The 17887-nt window shown below is 43.7% G+C and overlaps 1 protein-coding gene across 4 annotated transcripts in view; it reads left to right on the top strand.

Moving 5' to 3' along the window:
* Positions 1 to 2042: 2042 nt before the first annotated feature.
* The window catches only part of LOC115105270 (janus kinase and microtubule-interacting protein 2-like), a 48431-nt gene continuing 32586 nt past the window's right edge, over positions 2043 to 17887 (top strand). The window contains exon 1 of one of the 4 annotated variants that reach the window (XM_029627083.2): positions 2043 to 2536. The gene's annotated coding sequence lies outside the window, so the exon portion shown is untranslated. The remainder of the gene's footprint in view (positions 2537 to 17887) is intronic. The other 3 variants (XM_029627084.2, XM_029627081.2, XM_029627082.2) reach the window with 3 other exon arrangements.

Raw genomic sequence — 17887 nt, 5'->3', positions numbered from 1 at the left:
GGGGAACCCAAGAGCAGACTCAGTCGAGGAGACTGGGATGAAGTAAGAAAGGTATTTATTGACACACAGGGGGAGATGGAGTGCAGGTCAGGGGAAGCTTGGGCGGGTTGCTGTAAACCAGGTGTGAGGCTGAGGCTGGAGTGAGAGGGGTTGAGACAGGGTAAGCAGGTCCGGAGGGGAATCCAAGAGCGTAGTAGAGTGGGGAATCCAGGACAGAGTAGCAGGATGACGAGACGTGGGACTGGAGACAGGGACCAAAGTCAGAGTGGGCAGAAATTACGATCTGTCAACGTGGAAGTGGCAGGGCTGAGTATTAGTATTAGTAGAGGTCTTGATTATGGAACAGGTTGCAGCTGGTGGGGATCTGCTCTGACTCCAGCACACATGTCTCCGCCCACACAATCACACACACACATACAGAGAGAGAGAGAGGGAAAAAGCACTGGGGGAGGCAGCGGGTCAAGGAGACACAGGAAGAGCAGTAAGGGGGTGTTGTAGGAGCAGATGTGACAAATTGATTGGAAAGGCACACACCTGTCTACTGCATATAATGTCCCACAGTTGACAGTGCATGTCAGAGGAAAAAACAAGCCATGAAGTCGAAAGGAATTGTCCGTAGAGCTCGGGGACAGGATTGTGAAGAGGCACAGATCTGGGGAAGGGTACCAAAACATTTCTGCAGCAAAGACTCTTCCTAGAGCTGGTCACCCAGCCAAACTGAGCAATCGGGGGAGAAGGGCCTTGGTCAGGGAGGTGACCAAGAACCCAATGGTCACTCTGACAGCGCTCCAGAGTCCCTCTGTGGAGATGGGAGAACCTCCAGAAGGACAACCACGTCTGCAGCCCTCCACCAATCAGGCCTTTATGGTAGAGTGGCCAGACGCTAGGTGCCTTTCCAAATTATGTCCCATCAATTGAATTTCCCACCGGTGGACTCCAATCAAGTTGTAGAAACAACTCAAAGATGACCAATGGAAACAGGATGCACCTGAGCTCAATTTCGAGTCTCATAGCAAAGGGTTCTGAATACTTATGTAAATAAGGTATTTCTGTTTTTTATATTTATTAAATGTGAAAACATTTCAACAAACCTGTTTTCACTTTGTCATTATGGGGTACTATGTGTAAATTGAGGAGGGGAAACAATGATTTAATCCATTTTAGAATAAGGTTGTAAGGTAACAAAATGTGGTCTGAATACTTTCCAAATGCACTGTATACTCCAACATTTTGAATTTGAGATCAAATGTTTGTTATGAGGCTACAGTACATAATGTCAACTTTTATTTTAGGTTATTTTCATAGATATCTGTTTTACCGTTTAGAAATTAAAGCACTTTATGTATCTAGTCCCCACATTTGAAGGTGTCATAAGGATTTGGCCAAATTCACTTATATATGTATTAAAGTAATCAAATGTTTAGCATTTGGTCCCATATTCCTAGCACGCAATGACTTGTCAATGACTTATGACTTCGTCATATCTCCAAAAATACTAACCTCCCCTGTTATTGGTAATGGTGAGAGGTTAGCATGTTTTGGGGTTATGATATTTGTGCCTCTGTAACTTTCTCACTCATCAGTATTCACTTTTCATGATTATCCGATAACTATTCCACTCATATTGTTTTAATTACAGGTCATATTTCATAGAAATCTGGAAACCCTCGACAGTTACTTTAAAAACATTGCATGTACAGTACCTATGTTTGTCCTCTGTAGCAATGTGCTTTTATTTGCTGAAATCCATACTTTTTAATAAAACTTTAGTTTTGACTGTTGCCCCGTATTGACTGACAACAACTGATGTTGTCGGAGGTACACTCCGCCCACACAGTCGTCACAACTTGACTCCTCCGATATGTACTTATGGTGTAGTTGAGAAACCCAGCTAAGGGACTCCTTAAATACACGCCACTTCAAAGTGACTCTTTGTAACAGTTTGGGTTAGGAGAGCATTTTCGTTAACCCTAAACCTTGTCATAACCTTAAACTAATTATCCTAACCTGCTACGTTCATTATGCTAACCTGCTGCATAAGTTCTCATAAACTGATACGAAAAAGACGTAGTTGTATCGAAGTGGTGTATTTTTAGGGAATCTCCCCAGCTAAGGCATATCCTAGCCTAGATATGTATATCGTTCATTTTCCTTGTGCCTGAAAACTACAGTGACGCTGGATACACTTCAACGAACGACACTGTGGGCTTATCATTCCTTTGTCTGAGCGGTTGACATCGTTTCCTTGAACGGGGACAGAGAGCTGAAAATAAGAAAGAAATAGAGGGCAATAGCTTTCTCTTCGTGTATAGCCGTAGCGCACAGGACGGCGGCGAATACAAGGTGGAGCAGCAGAGACCGCAGTTCCCGGTACTGAAGACGGACACGAGAGCTCATTTTCTCTTCAATCGACGGAGGGCGGGGTCTCGTAGCATCAGCGCTCTCATTGTATGTCGGCTGCTGATGCTGAGCAGTAGCGGAAAAAAAACCCAGGGCCATGGATACGGTTTTAAAAACCCTAGGCCTTAATTACACGGTAAGAATGCTCTGTTTCTATTTGTTTCATATGTTATTTAAACTGTTTGACAAGGTATGACTAATAGAGCGATAGGAGAGAGGTATCTGCTTTTGCAGCAGGTTGATAGGAATTATCATGAAGCGCAAGCGCCATATGTGTGTTATTACTGTCGTTATTATCAATCTTATGTCAGGACATTGCAGTGCATCTATAAATGGGTGAGTTTATATGTCATTTTATGCTTTTCGTAGTTCATGCGTCGGGTAATTGTTATGTAGGCATTTTTAAATGAGCGTGTAGCTGTAGCTAACTGTCGGAAGTTACAGTATTGGCCTGCGCATAAGGAAGCATGCAGCCTTTCAAAGATGGAGAGGAAATTGCTGGTGGGTGCTTAGGCATATTATGGCCAGGGCCATTTTAAACTATGAATTCACACGATGAATTGGCAACATCTGTCTTTCTGTTAGTTACTGTAACTGACATCTGCTAATGACACGTTGGATAAATCATCATCAGTTGTTGAAGTGCCGTGAGTAAACCGACTTGCATTGCTCTTTTTTTCGCTAGTGCTACGGTTCTGTTGTCTCCATAATTTAGGCTACCTGTCCCATCTGGTATGCTTATTGTTGTGTGTGATATTTATATGACAACACATAGGGCAAGGCCCATTATATTCATAGCCATAAGAACAATAGTTACCATAAAAACAAGATCTAACAAGATCTGGAATTGTGTTCTCAAAAATGAAACCAATCTGATTGAAGACATTTGTAATAAGCGTGTCAACTATGTACATACAACACAACCATATGACATGTTAGGCGTACTACAGTGTTTGTATGCATGCACGGAGGCCTAGATATATCACAATCCATCCGCTAGGTTATCCAATACTGGGCACAACATCCTTTTTCAAATCATTGTGTAAGGCCTCAATATCTGGAGAGCAGTTTGTTGTGGGATCACAACCATTGGGATGTTGTGGTCATTGTTGTGGATGGCTGATAGTTTGGGGATTAGATGTTAATACAGGCCCAGTCTAGACCAGCAGACCCTCAGAGCAAAGGTCTGCTTTCTCATCAATCCTGGTCAGAGAGATCTTAATAGTTCATATGGATCTAATAGTTCACATGGAAATAGTATGTTGAGTACAGTGAATACTAACAATAATGATGTAAAAGGAGAGGGGGGCACAGTGGTAATCCAATGACAAGTGCTGTCCAGCCCAAATAATCAGACAGGAAGGATAATGTTATAAACCCCAGTGATTAAACCCCAGGTCCTCTGGCACCGCCAGCACTGGAGTCAGAGGTTTGTATTCCAAATGGCACCATGTTCCTTATATAGTGCACTACTTTTGACCAGGGCGCAAAGGGAATAGGGGGTCATTTGGTGCACACAAGAGTGGCCCAACTGCACCATCTGCAAAGATTGCATAACCTAGATTCTCTTTAGAAATGTGTCCCAAAATGTAATATTTATCAGGAAATGACATGGGCATAACACAACAGGGGCAATTTGGAGCGAACTGAAATCCAACTTGTTTAGGCTTGGCATTGGGAAATGTATTATATTCCAGCAGCATGCAATCTAAAAAATATATGCATTGGCAAATGCAGTGAGCCTTGCAAAACAAGCTCCAATTGTATATGTTGTATGCAATGAAATGTACTGTATGTGAATAGAATGGTTATATCAATATGATGTATAGTATACTATGTGGCATGTATATGTTTTATTACTTGTCATTGTTTATGTCAGAATGGAAATAAAGTTGTTTGAGTTGTTGTGAGCAGAAGGTGAAATTGGACACCTGCCAATGGCTTGCGAACAGACAGACATACATTTGCTGCTCCTACCTGAAGGGTAGTCTTTGGTATAAAAGTAGAATTTGAAGAGGTTATTTCCAAAACGCTATATCCACCAATTGTTCACAGTTGTGGTTTTTCATCAGAAATGATTGCTCATGGCTATATGTATGTGTGTAACATATTATTGTTCTAAGATTTTTTGTATAAATAGATTTTTAGATGTGTATTAAAATGGGGTTTGTTGCAAAATGCCATATATCCATTGTTTAGCTTGAATGGAGTGTGCGTATCCTGTATGTTTAACATACTGCATAAATTCAACCCATCATAAATCTAGCCTCATGCTTTAGCGTTTGGTTAGAGTTAGGACTTGTCCCAAATGGCACCCCTATTCCCTATATAGTGCACTTCTTTTGACCAGAGCCCAGATCTCATATTACTGTATTGATGATAAATATACACAGCTCAAAAAAATAAAGGGAACACTTAAACAACACAATGTAACTCCAAGTCAATCACACTTCTGTGAAATCAAACTGTCCACTTAGGAAGCAACACTGATTGACAATAAATTTCACATGCTGTTGTGCAAATGGAATAGACAACAGGTGGAAATTATAGGCAATTAGCAAGACACCCTCAATAAAGGAGTGGTTCTGCAGGTGGCGACCACAGACCACTTCTCAGTTCCTATGCTTCCTGGCTGATGTTTTGGTCACTTTTGAATGCTGGCGGTGCTTTCACTCTAGTGGTAGCATGAGACGGAGTCTACAACCCACACAAGTGGCTCAGGTAGTGCAGCTCATCTAGGATGGCACATCAATGTGAGCTGTGGCAAGAAGGTTTGCTGTGTCTGTCAGCGTAGTGTCCAGAGCATGGAGGCGCTACCAGGAGACAGGCCAGTACATCAGGAGATGTGGAGGAGGCCGTAGGAGGGCAACAACCCAGCAGCAGGACCGCTACCTCCGCCTTTGTGCAAGGAGGAGCAGGAGGAGCATTGCCAGAGCCCTGCAAAATGACCTCCAGCAGGCCACAAATGTGCATGTGTCTGCTCAAACGGTCAGAAACAGACTCCATGAGGGTGGTATGAGGGCCCAACGTCCACAGGTGGGGGTTGTGCATACAGCCCAACACCGTGCAGGACGTTTGGCATTTGCCAGAGAACACCAAGATTGGCAAATTCGCCACTGGCGCCCTGTGCTCTTCACAGATGAAAGCAGGTTCACACTGAGCACATGTGACAGACGTGACAGAGTCTGGAGACGCCGTGGAGAACGTTCTGCTGCCTGCAACATCCTCCAGCATGACCTGAACATGAAGCACAGCCCTCCATGTGCTCGCCAGAGGTAGCCTGACTGCCATTAGGTACCGAGATGAGATCCTCAGACCCCTTGTGAGACCATATGCTGGTGCGGTTGGCCCTGGGTTCCTCCTAATGCAAGACAATGCTAGACCTCATGTGGCTGGGGTGTGTCAGCAGTTCCTGCAAGAGGAAGGCATTGATGCTATGGACTGGCCCGCCCGTTCCCCAGACCTGAATCCAATTGAGCACATCTGGGACATCATGTCTCGCTCCATCCACCAACGGCACGTTGCACCACAGACTGTCCAGGAGATGGCGGATGCTTTAGTCCAGGTCTGGGAGGAGATCCCTCAGGAGACCATCCGCCACCTCATCAGGAGCATGCCCAGGCGTTGTACGGAGGTCATACAGGCACGTGGAGGCCACACACACTACTGAGCCTCATTTTGACTTGTTTTAAGGACATTACATCAAAGTTGGATCAGCCTGTAGTGTGGTTTTCCACTTTAATTTTGAGTGTGACTCCAAATCCAGACCTCCATGGGTTGATAAATTTGATTTCCATTGATCATTTTTGTGTGATTTTGTTGTCAGCACATTCAAATATGTAAAGAAAAAAGTATTTAATAAGAATATTTCATTCATTCAGATCTATGATGTGTTATTTTAGTGTTCCCTTTATTTTTTTGAGCAGTGTATATATATATATTCACTACCGTTCAAGTTTGGAGTCACTTAGAAATGTTTTTGAAAGAAAAGCAAATTTCTTGTCCATTTAAAGAACATCAAATTTATCAGAAATACAATGTAGACATTGTTAATGTTGTAAATTACTATTGTAACTGGAAACAGCAGATTTTTTATGGAATATCTACATATGCATACAGAGGCCCATTATCGGCAACCATCACTCCTGTGTTCCAATGGCACGTTGTGTTAGCTAATCCAAGTTTATCATTTTAAAAGGCTAATTGATCATTAGAAAACTCTTTTGAAATTATGTTAGCACAGCTGAAAACTGTCCTGATTAAAGAAGCAATAAAACTGTTCTTCTTTAGACTAGTTGAGTATCTGGAGCGTCAGCATTTGTGGGTTCGATTACAGGCTCAAAATGGCCAGAAACAAAGTACTTTCTTCTGAAACTCGTCAAGCTATTCTTGTTCTGAGAAATGAAGGCTATTCCATGCGAGAAATTTCCAAGAAACTGAGGATCTTGTACAATGCTGTGTACTACTCCCTTCACAGAACAGCGTAAACTGGCTCTAACCAGAATAGAAAGAGGAGTGGGAGGCCCCGGTGCACAACTGAGCAAGAGGACAAGTAAATTAGAGTGTCTAGTTTGAGAAACAGACGCCTCACAAGTCCTCAACTGGCAGCTTCATTAAATAATACCCACAAAACACCAGTCTCAATGTAAACAGTGAAGAGGCAACTCCGGGATGCTGGCCTTCCAAAGGTCTGCATCAGTGGCTTGTAGGTTATTTGTGGAAGCCAGGAGATGGTAAATGTGTTTATGTTAATTACCAGCCAGTTACCGTGAGACCGGCCGTTATTATCTTGACAATCACCGGCTGACGAAAGTTTGTGACCGCCACAGCCCTAGTCTCTCCAGAGATGTTCAATCAGGTTCAAGTCTGGGCTCTGGCTGGGCCACTCATGGACATTCAGATACTTTTCCCAGTGCCACTCCTGTGTTGTCTTGGCTGTGTGCTTAGGGTCGTTGTCCTGTTGGAAGGTGAACCTTCGCCCCCAGTTTGAGGTCTTGGGGCTCTGGAGCAGGTTTTCATCAAGGATCTTTCTGTACTTTGCTCTGTTCATCTTTCCCTCGATCCTGACTAGTCTTCCAGTCTCTACCGCTGAAGAACATCCCCAAAGCATGATGCTGCCACCACCATGCTTCACCGTAGGGATGGTGCCAGGTTTCCTCCAGATGTGACGTTTGGCATTCAGACCAAAGAGTTCAATCTTGCTTTCATCAGACCAGAGAATCTCTATTCACAGTAAAACGAGTCCAATATCGACATAACCTGAAAGGTCGCTCAGCAAGGAAGAACCACTGCTCCAAAACCGCCATAAAAAAAGCCAGACTATGGTTTGTAACTACACATGGAGAAATGTCCTCTGGTCTGATGAAACAAAAATATAACTGTTTGACCATGATGACCATCGTTATGTTTGGAGGAAAAAGGGGGATGCTTGCAAGCCGAAGAACAGCATCCCAACCGTGGCAGCATCATGTTGTGGGGGTGCTTTGCTGCAGGAGGGTCTGGTGCACTTCTCAAAATAGATGGCATCATGAGGTAGGAAAATTATGTGGATGTATTGAAGCAACATCTCAAGACATCAGTCAGGAAGTTAAAGCATGGTCGCAAATGGGTCTTCCAAATGGACAATGACCCCAAGCATACGTCCAAAGTCGTTGCAAAATGGCTTAAGGACAACAAAGTCAAGGTATTGGAGTGGCCAGCACAAAGCCCTGACCTCAATTCTATAGAAGATTAGTGGGCAGAACTGAAAAAATGTGTGCGAGCAAGGAGGCCTACTAACCTGACTCAGTTACACCAGCTCTGTCAGGAGGAATGGGCCAAAATTCACCCAATTTATTGTGGGAAGCTTGTGGAAGGCTACCCGAAACATTTGATGCAATGCTACCAAATACTAATTGAGTGCATGTTAACTTCTGACCCGCTGGGAATGTGATGAAAGAAATAAAAGCTGAAATAAATCATTCTCTCTACTATTATTCTGACTTTTCACATCCTTAAAATAAAGTGGTGATCCTAACTGACCTAAGACAGTGAGTTTTTCCTAGGATTAAATGTCAGGAATTGTGAAAAACTGAGTTTAAATCTAGTTGGCTAAGGTGTATGTAAATTTCCGACTTCAAATGTATATTTATATATATATATATATCAATGTCACAAATGTATCATTTGTACAGTTCTTTAATACAAAATGTAATTATTTGTCACGTTTGACTGTGTAAATCCTTGCGGTACTACCTTTTTCTATGAGAGTGATGTGGATATATCTCGTTTAGGAAAAAAAACATGATTGTTTGTCTCTGAAAAGAAACCGTCAAGTGATAGATTTCAAACAAACATGTCCGTCATTTAACAACGCATAACTTAGATGTGTAAAAAAACGTAATTCCCATTAAAAAAAAGCGGATTTGCTAACATTTTGGAAAATGTATATATCGTGTTTTGGAAACTCTTCAATTAGGAATTACTATCACAAACAAAGTGGTATGAAACAGCAGTGGTGCTTAGGAATGTACCATACAAACAAGACATGAGTACTTCAACACAGCGTAATACACGGCCTACATTTTCTATCAAAAGCGAAAATTGGTCAAATGCTACTCGAACACCAGAAATCTTTATTCATATGACTGTGGCGGGCGGCTACAATGCATCATCTGCAGAATCCGGTAGCAACACAGATTTGATGTCTCAGTGGAGAGTTAAGTGGGTCATGATGCCAGTGTGCTTAATGATGTTGTGTTCAACCCTCACCATGCATCAGAGCTGGGAAACAGGCCACTCCTGCTGCGGGAACCTCACTGCCTTCTCCCCTTTCTCATTGTTCATAAGCCTTACTTGCCTTATGTCTTGGAGTTCTGCTTCAGGCTTAAATCCAGGGGGAAGATGTGTTAATGCCAGAGTGTGCTACGAGGAGATAGACCTATTCTCTTACTGCTTGTTTGAGCCTAACTACTTGCACTCTAACTGGCCCTGAGATTTGATTAATGAAATAAGAGGACATTTCACTAGAAAAATGGTGAAGAGTGTAGAGACGGACCTCTCTAAATCGTTTGGTGTGGTAAAAGAGCTAGACTTAAAATGAGGACGCTACAACTACCCAAAGACACAGGCGGGTTAGCTCTGCCCAATATGCTGAACTTCAATTGGGCATGCCATACCTTGCATCCATTTTTGAATGGATGCAAGACTATCTCAGGGGTGGGACACAGTCTCCAGAAGCATGGGGCTGTGCACCCATGGCGTTGTTAAGTGTTCTTACTCGTAATAGTAAACAAATACCATCAAACATTTTGAATTACCCTGTGATCTACTGTACAGTCCAAATGTGGCTAGAGCTGATGAACCCTCACTGGTAGGAAAGGTATATCCTCATCACTGATAGAAGCAATAGCGCATTCCCTCCAGGATTTAACAACAGTATCTTTGACTCATGGCTCAGCAGAGGAATCAGTTACTGGGGACCTATACTCAAACAAAGTACTGATGTGTTTTACACAAATTCAAGCTACGTTTGGTATCCCGCAAATGCACTTTTATGGTTTCTTGCAAGTTCTACATTTTATTTCGGAGTGACATTACATTACCTCTAGATGGGTCGTTGAAGGATCCAGTTGATAAATGCTTCCTCCAATTCACAGACTCACAGTGTTAAATCTCTTACTTTTATGAGTCAATTCATACTTGGGATAAATACAATATAGACCATGTATTAAGACTCTGGGAGAGGGACCTTGAGATGAGCAGCACGGATCTCATCATGCAACACCACATTCTCTTGTTACAGGATCAGAGAAGTCCTGTGCAAACTCCAACACAGACGACATCCCCAATGTGTTTAAAATACAGAACGGGAATTGGCACATACATACACATACAAATGTAATACTTCCAGGTCAACTGTAATATTAATTCCATTGCGAAGCACAATTTCTCCCCTTTCCAGTCAAATCAATAACGAGACCTCCAGGCTGCCCGTCTCTGCATGATCGAAGAAGGCGAAGGGGGAAGCGAAGGCTACTGAGTGATAGTGAAAGGGGAATATATGCTGTGTGGGGATACAGCCCTTTTCACCCAATTTGTTCAACTTATCGCCTCTAAAATGTCAATAAAACACTATAAAGAGTTTTATAATGTCTCATTACATACCTACTTGAAGGTTTGTGTCGAATTTGAATAGGGGGTTTTAGAGCGGCGCCAAAGTTATCTTCTGAAGTGAACTGCGGCCGTCGCGGCTTTTGAGAGTCGTGATGGCGCGACAAATGTACTGTTGATTGAATGAACTATTGACGAGCTCACAAGTAATTCACTTTACACTCACCATTGATAGTCTTGATAAATAAATAAATATTGTTAAATATATGAGTTACACAAAGTAGGGAACTTTGTTTTGAGATGATTAATGATTAGGGTTCATATTATAACTTCCAATAGCGCGAGATAAATACTTGTATAAACTACTTAACGTTTAGTAAATTACTGTATAACGCAACAATATTAATGTAAAAAAATATATATAACAACTAACCACAGTTGTCCTTTCACTCCAACACATACACTGAGTGTACATGAACACCTGCTCCTTCCACGAAATGTGCAATAACTTTATGTCAGATTACATGAAAATGATATTCACATTTGTTAGCCCATCTCCTTGGCACTATCTTTATGAATGATGTTGCATGAACACACACACACACAAAAAAACGATTTGAACTATATTATGACAGGAAATGTCTGGAAAGGGAAATACCCAACAACAGCCCAAGAAACAGCACCGTTACACCCCCGAATAGCTACAGGCTGCGTATGAGGATGTGATGGCTGGGAGTAGCCTGAGGGAGGTGGCTCATGCCTCCTGTCAGTACCTGTTTACAGGAATGCCAATAAACCAAAAACATTCCATATAATTCACAACTATTGCAGTTTGGTGACATGCTGTATTTTAGGGAGTTTTGTTCATTTTCTTCACCTGTGCACAATCAAGAGCAGAAAGAGAGGCACGCAGGAATGCCGCCTCTCAATTTGGGTTAGAGCGTTTACTTTGCAAACAACTATAACAGATAGCACACGTATTGAACACACAGCTCTGGGGAATAGGTTGTCTCGGCAAAGGTATTTCAAAACGTTAATAACACTGCAAACTTGAGAGCAAAAAACGAATGCGCTTTGTCAGCAGGTGACGGGTTTGATCAGAGTTTGGCACAGTGGTATTCTTTTAAGATTCTACACATCAAAGTCTCATGCAATTCATTATTGATTGATTCAGTGTTTGTGTTATTGATGACCACATTGCTATTAGCACCCTACTCATGAAAAATGTGTTTAATATTGGCCATAATAATATTAAAACTAATGCTAATTGAAACAAAAATCATGAATAATGAAGGTTTCTTACAAGTGTATAAGGTTAAGCATGTTTTAAATCTGCGAGATAAGCGCTACCTCTGGTGGGAAGACGCTGTACGGCACACAATGGGTCGCATACTGCGTGCTGTGCGTTGTAACGTGAAGCCAGAGGGGTCCGTTTTTTTTTCCATCTTTGCTCGAGAACTATTGGTCCATTGCTACGTCAACGCTCGAATAGAAACGTAGTATGTACGCTTATTGGTGAAATGTGAGGTGTGTGTCTGTGCAGAGAGTTGGGCAACTATTTGGAAACTGTATTTTTTTCTCTCTTTTTTTTGCCCTTTCTTTTTTAATGTTTTGTTATGTTACTGTTACACTATATTGTTTCTGATTGTTACACCATTGTAACCTATGGTAACACCCTTGGTGTTGGTAACACGCCGACAGAGATGGTCACCTCACTTCAGGTCCTTAGGAAACTATGCAGTTATATATATTGGCCCTTATACGTAGTTACTATACTGTAATAACTGTAACTGTTTTTGTAACCGAACCAATCAGAGACTTAACTACTTTATTAATAACACATCGTAATAATACAAAACAATTCAAAGCAGGACGCTTTGATCAGTTGCACAAATTCTCTCGTTCACTTTCGCTTGTAAATGTCCACACTCACCAAAAATGACATTCTGTAGCTACTAGCTATGCTTGTAAAACTTTATGAGCTGGATTTGCCTGTCTTTGCAATTACTTTGTTCCTTTTCATTTGTTAGCATTTAGCTAAAAGTGTCCATATGATTTTGCTATTAGTTTGTGCTACCTGTTAGCATTCTGGTAATAGATGCCCAATTGGCTTTTCTTGCGTTTTAGCATCCCCTTGTGTGCTATGCCGGTAACACTGTAAATCCCGGGATGAGAGAAGGACGGTATGACAATATGAAAATCTGGATACCGCCCAAGCCTAATGCTCACACATTCTCTGTGTCACATGTCAGGAAGGGAACTGATGCCAATAGTCTATCAAATGAAATGTAATTAGTCACATGCTTCGTAAACCCAGCATGTGGGACACACATACTGGGTGTGACCCAATAATATAATTTTTTTCCTGAAGTGTGAGCTGGGATTATGTCCCATCACCAAATATGAAATAGGACAATAATCTGATTTACGAGTCTACATATTCGTTTAACCGTCGCCACCTGGTTCTGACAGATTGTAATCTACCGCAACATTCCTCTAGCACGGTTAGTTACTGGGTTAATGCAGCATTAGCCCTCATGTGTAGTGTAGTGTAAAACGGTTGGAGCTGGTCAAGAGCTTCAAGCTCTTCAGTGTCCAAGTCACATATGACTTCAAATGGTCCTCTCACACACTAACAGTTACAAAGAAGTCACGACAGCACGTCTTCCCCCTCAGGAGGTTGAAACGTTTTGGCATAGGCCCTCAAATCCTCCAAAAGTTATACAGCCACACCACTGAGGGACCTTCCAGATACATTTCCTTCGGAAAGTATTCATAACCCTTGACTTATTCCACATTTTGTTGTGTTACAGCCTGAATTCAAAATGTATCTCACCCATCTTCACAAAATACCCCATGATGACAAAGTGAAAACGTGTTTTTTATAAATGTTTGCAAATTGTAGTGAATATAAAATACCGAAATATCTCATTTACATAAGTATTCACACCCCGAGTCAATACTTTGTTGGAGCAACTTTGGCAGCGATTACAGCTGTGAGTCTTTCTGGGTATGTTTTCCACACCTGTATTGTGCAATGTTTGACCATTATTCTTTTAAAATTCTTCAAGCTTTGTCAAATTGGTTGTTGATTTTTGCTAGACAACCATTTTCAGTTCTTGCCATAGATTTTTCAAGTTTCAAGTAGATTTAAGTCCAAATTGTAACTCGTCCACTTAGGAACATTCACTGTCTTCTAGGTCAGCAACTCCAGTGTAGATTTGGCCTTGTGTGTTTGGTTATTGTCCTGCTGAAAGGTGAACTAATCCCCAAGTGTCTGGTGGAAAGCAGACTGGGCCAGGTATTACTCTAGGATTTTGCATGTGCTTAGTTCCATTGCATTTATTTTTTATCCTGAAAAACTCCCCAGTCCTTAACGAATACAAGCATACCTATAACATGATGCAGCCACCACTATGCTTGAAAATATGGAGAGTGACTGGGTGTATTGATACACCATCCAAAGTGTAATTAATATCTTCACCATGCTCAAATGTATATTATTCAATGTCTGTTTGGGAAACCTCCCTGGTCTTTGTGGTTGAATCTGTGTTTGAAATTCACTGCTCGACTGAATGACCTTGCAGATAATTGTATGTGTGAGGTACAGAGGAAGTAATTCAAAAACATATTTTTGTTAAGCAATTTTTCACTCCTGAATATATTTAGGCTTGCCATAACAAAGGGGTTGAATAGTTAGACTCAATACATTTCAGCGCATCATTTTTAATTAATTTGTAAACATTTCTAAAAACATCATTCCACTTTGACATTATTGGGTATTGTGTGTAGGCCAGTGACACAAAATCTACATTTAATCACAACAAAATTAGGACAAATATTTTTGGTGCTGAATGTTATCATATGTTCAACCTAATATTAGATCAAGGAAACCTGAATGAACAAGTAACACGACAATTGAAAACATTCAGTTAAAATATATATGCAAAAGTAGAGAAAATCAGAAAGGGGGCAAATACATTTTCACAGAACTGTACATTTTTCATCGTTATTTTCATCCATTTCTATGCTCTACTGAACAAAGAGCCATTTGGGAGCCAAGTGAATGGCTCTTTTAGATGAACAGAGCCAAAAGATCCGCCTCATTGAAAACAATCTGAATGCTCATCACTAGTGCCTGTGAGGCAGCGCTGGCACATATACTTTTTTGTAATGAAACTTACTTGTGTGGCAGTTAGGGTGCCAGAATCACCCTGTGGCTTTAGTAAGAACTGCCATTGAATCCGTTGAAAATACATGGTCCACTAACCACAGTTTTTATGCGAAAAGTCATAAAGAAAAATCACGACAACTGTGATGGAAACAGGAAACAGGAAGTTTCGAGGGTAATTTTATAAATGCCGACAGATAATTGGTTTGTTCCACATGGTGGGATCCATGAGCAAAATGTGTTGAACAATCAGAAGAATGAAAGCCCCTGTAACGTCATTCTTCGTTTGTAGAAAGAGAGTCGGACCGAAATGCAGCGTGTAGGTTACTCATGACTTTAATGAAAGAATGCGTACATGAAATAACTCAATAACATACAAAGCAAAACAACAAACAGAACGTGAAACTAATTACAGCCTATCTGGTGACTATAACACAGAGACAGGACAAACACCCACAAAATACGACGCGAACTCAGGCTACCTAAATACGGTTCCCATTCAGAGACAACGATAAGCAGCTGACTCCAATTGAGAATCGCCTCAGGCAGCCAAGCCTAACTAGACACACCCCTAATCAACACAATCCCAATTACTAAAACAACACAATATAAAACCCATGTCACACCCTGGCTTACCCAAACATATACCAAAAACACAAAATATAATGACCAAGGCGTGACAGAACCCCCCCCCCCCCCCCCTAAGGTGCGGACTCCGGGACGCACCTCAAGAGCATAGGGAGGGTCCGGGTGGGCGTCTGTCCATGGTGGCGGTTCCGGCTCGGGACGTGGACCCCACTCCATTAGTGTAATAGTTCCTCCCCTTCGCGTCCTGGGGTAATCCACCTTCTCCGCCGACCATGGCCTAATAGTCCTCACCCTGATCTCCACATAACTGAGGGGCAGCTCGGGACCGAGGGGCTACAGAGGGGCAGCTCGGGACAGAAGGGCATCTCGAGACAGAGGGGCAGCCCGGGACTGAGGGGCAGCTCGGGACTGAGGGGCAGCTCGGGACAGAAGGGCATCTCGGGACAGAGGGGCAGTCCGGGACTGAGGGGCAGCTCGGGACAGAGGGGCATCTCGGGACAGAGGGGCATCTCGGGACAGAGGCAGCCCGGGACTGAGGGGAAGCCCAGTACTGAGAGGACGCCCAGTACTGAGAGGACGCCCAGTACTGAGAGGACGCCCAGCACTGAGATGAAGCTCAGACAGGTAGTAGGCTCCGGTAACTCCTGGCTGGCTGGCGGATCTAGCTGCTCTATGCAGACTGACAGCTCTGACTGCTCCATGCAGGCTGACAGCTCTCTGCAGACTGGCAGATCCTGGCTGACTGGCACTTCTGGCAGATCCTGGCAGACTGGCACTTCTGGCGGATCCTGGCAGACTGGCACTTCTGACGGATCCTGGCAGACTGGCGGCGCTGGGCAGACTGGCGGCGCTGGGCAGACTGGCGGCGCTGGGCAGACTGGGAGCACTGGCGGCGCTGGGCAGACTGGGAGCACTGGCGGCGCTGGGCAGACTGGGAACACTGGCGGCGCTGGGCAGACTGGGAGCACTGGCGGCGCTGGGCAGACTGGGAGCACTGGCGGCGCTGGGCAGACTGGGAACACTGGCGGCGCTGGGCAGACTGGGAGCACTGGCGGAGCTGGGCAGACTGGGAGCACTGGCGGCGCTGGGCAGACTGGGAGCACTGGCGGCGCTGGGCAGACTGGGAACACTGGCGGCGCTGGGCAGACTGGGAACACTGGCGGCGCTGGGCAGACTGGGAGCACTGGCGGAGCTGGGCAGACTGGGAGCACTGGCGGAGCTGGGCAGGCGGGAGACTCCAACAGCGTAGGAGAGGAGAAAAGCGCTGGCTGCGCTGAACAGGCGAGGCGCACTGGAGGCCTGGTGCGTGGTGCTGGAACTGGTGGTACTGGCGCGAGGACACGCACAGGAAGCCTGGTGCGGGGAGCTGCTACCGGAGGACTGGTGTGTAGAGGTGGCACAGGATGGGCTAGACCGTGAAGGTGTACTGGAGATCTTGAGAGCAGTGTAGGCACAGGACGTGCAAGGCTAGGGATGTGCACAGGAGGCCTGGTGCGTGACGCTGGCACCAACTTCACCAGCTGACTAACACGCACCTCAGGTTGAGTATAGAGCGCTAACTCAGGCGCTATCAAATCCCCGACACGGCCGACTGAATATTATATCTATAGCACCAAGCTAGCAACTCCCTCATTACTCTCCACTCCACTTTCCCCATTAACTCCTTCACAGTCTCTGCTTCGCTCACCTCTAACACTGGCTCTGGTTCTGGTCTCCTCCTTGGCTCCTCACGATGAACAAGGAGAGTTGGCTCAGGTCTATCTCCTGACTCAGGCATACTCTCCCTAAGCCCCCCCCCAATAATTTTTTGGGGTGACTTTCCGAACCGCGTGGCTTTCCTTTTCGACTCCATTCGTCTATAGCCCTCTTCACATTGCTGCAGGGAATCCCAGGCGGGCTCCTGCACTGGGTCGTCCGCCCACCTGTCGATTTCTTCCCATGTAGTATACTCCATACTTCTGCTGTCCATAACGTCGTCCTTTAGCTCCTGCCAGTTCACACGCTGGGTGAGTGGTGGGTGTTTCTGTAACGTCGTTCTTCGTTTGTAGAAAGAGAGTCGGACCGAAATGCAGCGTGGGTTACTCATGACTTTAATGAAAGAATGCGTAATGAAATAACTCAATAACATACAAAGCAAAACAACAAACGGAACGTGAAACTAATTACAGCCTATTTTTTTTTTTTTTATAAAAATAGTTTATTATCTTCAATACCATTCATTCTTTACAACTCATAATTTACATACATACACAAATAATGGTATTTTAAATAAACTAATTAAACTAAAACATAAACCACAAACAAAACCTCAGGGAGCATCTTCCCTCCCCGTTACCCTACAAAATACCTCTCCCTATCTCCCCGTCCCTAATCTATCCTCTTACAAATCTAAATGACACCCAGCCCTAAACCCCCTTCCACCTCTCCCGAGCAGCATGCTGCCCCACTTCCTCTCCTCCCTCTTCATCCTCCCCCTCAAATCTCCTTCCACCCTCCTCACTATCCCTTCCACCCCCAATCTTTCCCTGTCTTCACCATGTTCTGCCTTGCTTCCCACAGCCCCCGTTTAAAGAGACTCATGAGAAGCCAGACTGGGACACCCTCTCTAACCTGGCCCACGTCAATACAAAATCCCCC

Source organism: Oncorhynchus nerka, linkage group LG22 (assembly GCF_034236695.1).
Source record: "Oncorhynchus nerka isolate Pitt River linkage group LG22, Oner_Uvic_2.0, whole genome shotgun sequence".
Classification (NCBI taxonomy): domain Eukaryota; kingdom Metazoa; phylum Chordata; class Actinopteri; order Salmoniformes; family Salmonidae; genus Oncorhynchus; species Oncorhynchus nerka.
The sequence above is the reverse complement of the archived record's forward strand: the minus strand, read 5'-3'. Positions and strand labels throughout refer to the sequence as shown.